The sequence below is a fragment of the Dama dama genome, chromosome 21 (genome assembly GCF_033118175.1).
Source record: "Dama dama isolate Ldn47 chromosome 21, ASM3311817v1, whole genome shotgun sequence".
NCBI lineage: Eukaryota > Metazoa > Chordata > Mammalia > Artiodactyla > Cervidae > Dama > Dama dama.
In genome coordinates this window covers 76,301,087-76,308,287 of record NC_083701.1, presented here as the reverse complement: position 1 = coordinate 76,308,287, position 7,201 = coordinate 76,301,087, and the positions used below count along the sequence as shown (strand labels likewise).

The window sequence follows — 7,201 nt, the reverse complement described above, 5'->3', positions numbered from 1 at the left end:
AATATCTGAGTCTAAAAAGCTGAAATGTGTTAAAATCTTAGCCAAGTCAACCAATTTTAATGAACTTGTTTCCATGATTTATTTTTTTATTACTTTTTCAATATGAAGAAATATCCTTTTTATCTGTAATCTGCCATATTCTGTTTTGCCACTCTAACTTTTTGTTTTTTATATTCACCATATCCTCATTTTTTAAAATTTTTACTTTTTAATTGGAGGATAATTGCTTTACAATGTTGTGTTAGTTTCTGTCATACAACAACGTGATTCAGTAAACTGGATGACTTCACTCACCTGGCTGTCTCCCTCGGGCAGGGGCCCCACTAATCTTCACTGTATTGTTCCGATGTTAGTGTATGTGTGGTGGAAGCAAGCGCCACTTTATTACTGGGGGAAACAAACATATCTCAGCTATAAAAGAGTCAAGTTTGTTTTCTTGTTACCTTGTATGTTTACTATCAAATATTTTATTGTAATTTAGATACAATATGTAACCACCTAATGTTTTCAAGCATTCATGATTCTATTTGAAGAGGGTCCATATCTTGGAGCAGGAAATGGCAACCCACACCAATATTCTTGCTGGAAAATTCCTTGGACAACGGAGGCTGGCGGGCTAGAGTCCATGCCGTCAAAAAGAGTCAGATGGGACTGAGCATGCATGGACAGGCATATCTCAAATAGTAATTTGCTTTTTCTACTTCCGCAGACCCTATCCCGATCTGACAATAGAACAAATAAAACAAAACAACATCTATGGTATATCTTTCATGCCACTAACTAATTTTGATATAATACCAATGGTTACCTGGGAATATCTCAAAGATGTGCTCTTTCATCTTATAAATAGAGGGATGTTAGAAATAAGTCAACTTACTTGATATGTTACTATTGGTGAGCAAGAATGGAAGAGATATTTAATCAGAAGATACGCTTAACTTTCCTCTGGTTAAAGTCATAAAGGGAAGATCATATTAATATTGATATTATTCACTAATATTGATAATTTAAAATTGTGTTTTCTATGCAAAGTCCTTAGAGATTTGTCAAAACTCTCACTTTTTATAGTATCTTTTAAACTTGAAGAAAATACTTATATACATCATATCAAAAGTTTGTCAAACTTTTCTGTATTTATCAGATCTGATGATACTTTGCCTGAAGATAAGAGGCAACTATAGCATAGTATTATCAGTCATAATTCCAGTTATTTAAATGTTTGCTGATTCACAGTCTTCTTTTAGTTGAATCTGGCATTTTCTCTGCTAGTGATTTTCAATTAGGAAAGGTGCATTAGACTTAAGGAGTTCTATAAAAGCATAAATGCCTAAGACCCACTTCAGTACTCTGAATATCTTTACTTATATTTTTCCACTTTCTTGTTATTTACTTGGAATGTTACTAAAATTTTAGATATCATTTCATAAAATGTCTTCTGAAATGGCTTTATTATCTTCTTTAGCATGCCATAGAAGTTACCACATTTTCTTGTCATACTAGGGTTTTCATGAACTCTCAGAGGACATTTTATGTTTAAAAATTACTGCTAGTAAATTAATCACATCCTTGTGAAATCTGTGTCAACTGAAGATGTTATTATCATTGCTTTTTGTTTTGTTTTGTTTTGTTTTTTTATTGTTGCTCGGTTGTGTCTGACTCTTTGCAACCCCGTGGACTGTAGCCCTCAAGGCTTCTCTGTCCATGGGATTCTCCAGGCAAGAATGCTGGAGTGGGGTGCCGTTTCCTTCTCCAGGGGATCTTTCCCACCCAGGGATGAACCCACATCTCCTGCACGGGCAGGCTGATTCTTGACTGCTGAGCTACCAGGGACGCCCCAACTGAAGACAGGTTTTATTTTATTCTCATGCTTCCATAAAGATTCTGAAATCAGCTACAGGTTAGGTTTGTGTCTTGAACACAGAAAGGGAGGCCTGTGGGAAAGGACTGCAGTAGTCACTTTAAGATGTTAACGCACTGAAGACTGGACTCTTAGGGTAGGCTGCTGACAGCTTCACTTAGAAAGTTTTCAGACTGTCACAGCGGACAGGTTCAGGATTTCTCAGAACTTTTTAATTGCAGAAGGAAACAAATTTATCAAATTACTAATCTAAGATGCAACTGAACAACAGTTAATTACATAGGATTGGTTGAACTTAAGTGTAAGTGAAGTCGCTCAGTCATGTCTGACTCTTTGCAACCTCATGGACTGTAGGCCACCAGACTCCTCCATCCATGGAAATTTCTAGGCAAGAGTACTGGAGTGGGTTACCATTTCCAGAGATGATAATATTTATTCATTTGAAACGTTTTTGGTATTATTGCAATGTTCTATTTTCCAAAAATACATGGACAACCTTCACTTATTAACTTTTGAGAAGCCATAACACCTCAGTAGTCTTCAGTTTTAAATATTGAAATATATCTTTTAAAAATTTATTTTTCAATGAATCAGTTCAGTTCAGTCACTCAGTTGTGTCCAACTCCTTGCAACCCCATGGACTGCAGCACTCCAGGCCTCCCTGTCCATCACCAACTCCTGGAGTTTACTCAAACTCATGTCTATTGAGTCGGTGATTCCATCCAACCATCTCATCCTCTGTCATCCCCTTTTCCTCCTGCCTTAAATCTTTCCCAGCATCAGAGTCTTTTCCAGTGAGTCAGCTCTTCACATCTGGTGGTCAAAGTACTGGAGTTTCAGCTTCAGCATCAGTCCTTCCAAAGAATATTCAAGACTGATTTCCTTTAGGATGGACTGGTTGGATCTCCTTGCTGTCCAAGGGACTCTCAAGAGTCTTCTCCAACACCACAGTTCAAAAGCATCAATTCTTCAGCACCCAGGTTTCTTCACAGTCCAACTCTCACATCCATACATGACCACTGGAAAAACCATAGCCTTGACTAGATGGACCTTTGTCAGCAAAGTGCTGTCTCTGCTTTTTAATAGGCTGCCTAGTTTGGCCACAGCTTTTCTTCCAAGGAGCAAGCATCTTTTAGTTTCATGGCTGCAGTCACCATCTACAGTGATTTTGGAGGCCCCAAAAATAAAGTCTGTCACTGTTTCCATTGTTTCCCCATCTATCATATGCCATGAACCCTCTTTAGCTCTTCTTATGCGTGCTAAGTCGCTTCAGTCCCATCCAATTCTGTGACGCTATGGACTTTAGCCCACCAGGCTCCTCTGTCCATGGGATTCTCCAGGAAAGGATATTGGAGTCGGTTGTTATGTCCTCCTCCAGGGGATCTTCCCGACTCCATGGATCAAATGTGGGTCTCGTACATCTCATTTATTGGCAGGCGGCTTCTTTACCACTAGTGCTACCTGGAAACCCCCACTTCTCATGATAATAACTGCTGATTTGTTTAATATATATGTGAGTCCACTTCTTTGAAACAAAACATCTTTAAATGACATCTTATTCTAACTGACCTCCTCTTTTCCAGAGCAGAAACCATCCTGAATTTCTTTGTTTTCTATGGCAACTTATTTACTTGCATGATAGGTGTGTGCTAAGTCACTTCAGTCGTGTCCCACTCTTTGTAAAGCTATGGACTATAGCCCACCATGCTCCTCTGTCCATGGGATTCTCCAGGCAAGAATACTGGAATGAGTCACCATGCCCTGCTCCAAGGGGTCCTCCCAATGCATGGATTGAACCTAGGCCTCCCGCCTTGAGGGCAGATTCTTTATTTGAGCCACCAGGGAAGCCCCCTGTAGATTCATTAAGTCTGTCCTCTTTTATCAGAATATAATGACAAAATTATAATACAACCAAGGTCTTATCTGTAGTAGCATATTTCAGAATGATGATTATTTGATCAGTTAGCACAAGCTACTTTAAGGAACTTAAGTCTGCTATATGGAGCCAATACTTATAAATCTCTCTCAGAAAAAAGTGGCCTGGCTGGAAGTGTTCCAGTTCTGTAAGTGATAGAGATCACTTCCTAATGGGCAAGGAAGCATAGAGTATTTTAGGACCCTTGAGAAGAAAGGAGTTCTCCTAAATTCATAGGTATCACAGGTAAAAGTTTGGTGAAGAGATTTTCTTGGACATGACTTCCTAGTATTACATGAGCAAATAGTGGAGACTTTTATAAACCCCATCCGTTTCCTTATAAAAACTTCAGCAAAGAAAATTTAGGAATACGTATCTAGTAAATAAACATTCTGGCTTCACCTATATAAATAATGAAGCCAAACCTAATGAGTCCAGCCTTAACTTATAAAAAGAAGTCATCTTTCGTTGATTTTTTTAAAAAATCACAGTGTTCACTTCACTGAAATTGAAATAAGAAAAAATATATATATATATATTTAATAGAAAACCGCATTGTTTATGACACCCCTTGATAGGTGATTCTATATTTTCTATAACAGTGGACTATTTTGCACTTCCTTATGATGCAGATAGCCTGTGGCAATGAAAAATTGTTCTCATCTCTTGACATACAGATACATTATTTCTGATTGATGTTCAGTTGACTTTTACTTGCATAGAGAAAATCAGTTTTATATCTATTTGAACATCATTTTGGCTTTTCTTTAGTACATATAAATCTGTACTTCTTGACTTCTTTTGAAATGATTCTTTCATCGGCCCATCTTACCAATTAACACAGAGTTAAGTAAAACACATTATTGGAAGTAATTTTATGTTCCCTTGTACAAATTAGAAACTAAGATGAATAAATGTTTCACTGACTCAGACTCCAAATCCCTTTTCTTCTTGGTATAGCCGAGATGCCTCAAAACTTAATGGGCATAATATTATCATGAATGTGGTGGTTTCTTTGTGATGACTTTAAATAAGGTCTGATATCTTGTCAAGCTTACATTTTTTTAATCATTCTATCCTGAATTATGTATCATTATGCATATTGCTGCATAGCAGTCTCCCAGGTATTTTAGCTTTCAAGTTATCAACGATGGAGTTTGAGCCTCTGTAGGCAAGGCAATGATGATACTAAGAGCCAGACACAAGGATTTATTCATTTAGGTTCAGACCCATGTCAGACTATAAGACCTTTTTTATCAAGTTCCAAGGAGGCATCGAACTTCATATAGGTGAGACTACTCCATTATCAAAGGCAGAAGCTTGACAGAACATGGCGTATTTAAGGGAATTGTGTTACTGAAAACCAAGATACACATGAAAGGGTGTCAGGAATTAGTTGAAAGATAGATCGTGAAATATATGTAAAATTTTTCTTGTCTTCTAGATTCAAAATACATTTTCTTACTTGTAATGGTTATCTCATACTCACTTTTTATTTTAACATGTCAGAAACTTCTAGCTAAAGTAATAAAGTATATTGACAATGCACAGCTAGTTCTCAAGTTATCTAATGGGCATATCAATTCTGCAAAGTTTTTCTTTTCTTATTTTACTGATTAAAAAAATAAAAGTCTATTTTTTTTAAACTAGCAAGTTTCCCTCTATTTGTAATAAAAATACCTTTTTACCTCCCCAAAACATAAATGCTAAATAAACCTATTTACTCCCCAGGCCTTGTGACTATTACTACATCTCTAAATATAGCTTGCTCTTAAAGTGCTTTTCCAATCTAAATTTAATCTGAAAGTGATGACTAAGATTTCACAGGATGTTCTGAATAATTCTGTACCTCAGCTGGACCTAATGCCATTTTACTCCTTTGCATTGTTTTTAATGCATATTTTAAATGACTCATTTCTTGAACTTTCACTGAATGCTTTTTAAAGAGAGTTCAATCAAATTATGCACAGTTTAAGTTCTTAGTGTTCCAATTACTTTTTCCTCAGCAGTTTTAAATTTCATAACATTTATAGAAAAAAGTTAGATTGAATTGATCTGCATTATTTCCATAGAGCATTTAAGTTTTATGCCTTTATGTTGCTTTTGTAGTTTGTTTAATTCTATTTTCTGCCAGGGAAGCACTTCTCATCATCAGAAAATAACAACAGTCCAAGAAAGCATCTATCAATTTGCAGATTGTCAAAGCATTCTGGCCACTGGAGTGTGAAGGTGGACAGAAGGAGAAAGTATGATTGCTGGTTACAGTTGTATTCAACACTATTTTAATGTTGAGAATCACAGCTGAAATACAGGTCAGTTAACTCACTGAATTTAACTTGAGCCTTTGGGTTCAGTAGTGGAGAGACAGTTGTTAAATGCCTGCATTGATTCTCTGCTTTTAATTAGACGGGACCGTTTTCTAGATTACTTGATTAAGAAGTGGTGGTCTTGAGTCAAAGAAGATATGGTTGGTCCACTTTCCTCATAGTTATCCAAGGTGAGATAGTATTGGAGTCTCTGTTATTTTGTTTCCTTGATTTAAGCAGAGCTGTGTAATAATATGTTCCCTCTGTCTTAGGATGCATGATGCTTGCCTTTCAGTTAAAACTAAATGTTGCTGTTGTTGTTCAGTCTTGTCTGACTCTTTTCCACCCCATGGACTGCAGCACAACAGGCTTCCCTGTCCTTCACTATCTCCTGGAGTTTGCTCAAATCCATGTCTACTGAGTTGATGATGCCATCCAACCATCTCATCCTCTGTTGCCCCCTTCTCCTCCTGGCCTCAATCCTTCCCAACATCAGGGTCTTTTCCAGTGAGTTAGCTCCTCATATCAGGAGGCCTAAATATTGGCATTTCAGCCTCAGCATCAGTACTTCCAATGAACATTCAGGGTTGATTTCCTTCAGGATTCATTGGTTTGATCTCTTTGTTGTCCAGGGAACTCTCAGGAGTCCTTTCCAGCACCACAGTTCAAAAGCATCAAGTCTTTAGCACTCAGCCTTTCCAAGGTCCAACTCTTAGATCTGTACATGACCATTGTAATAACATAGCTCTGACCATCATTTACTGTGATTTATTTGTCTGAGATACCTTGTATAAATTTAAAAGAAGAAATCAAGAAATACTCATTTACTAAAAATTGCTGCTGATTCTACATTAATAATATTCTTTTTGGATGATGTAAGTTCAAAAAAACAGTAGCAATTGTAAAATTTATAGTTGGCAAAGTGGTGTCTTTTATATACTTAAAAAAAAAATACATGCAATGCTTTTGATATCAGCTACCCCAAACCTGGGCAAACTTTGCAGATTAAGGGCACTGTGTCTGCAGAAGGACTGCTTTAGCTTCATATACAAGACATTACTTTGTGGGTTCCCAGGGCCATCTTCACTTCTAGCTAACTGGCTTCAAGTTGGGGTGTATCCA

General features: G+C 37.0%; 1 non-coding gene across 1 annotated transcript; it reads right to left on the bottom strand.

Annotated features, from left to right (window-relative positions):
- Positions 1-270: 270 nt before the first annotated feature.
- LOC133042900 (U6 spliceosomal RNA) lies at positions 271-375 on the bottom strand. Its single transcript, XR_009689607.1, has one exon. It is a non-coding gene; the product is annotated as a U6 spliceosomal RNA (small nuclear RNA).
- Between the last annotated feature and the right edge of the window lie 6,826 nt (positions 376-7,201).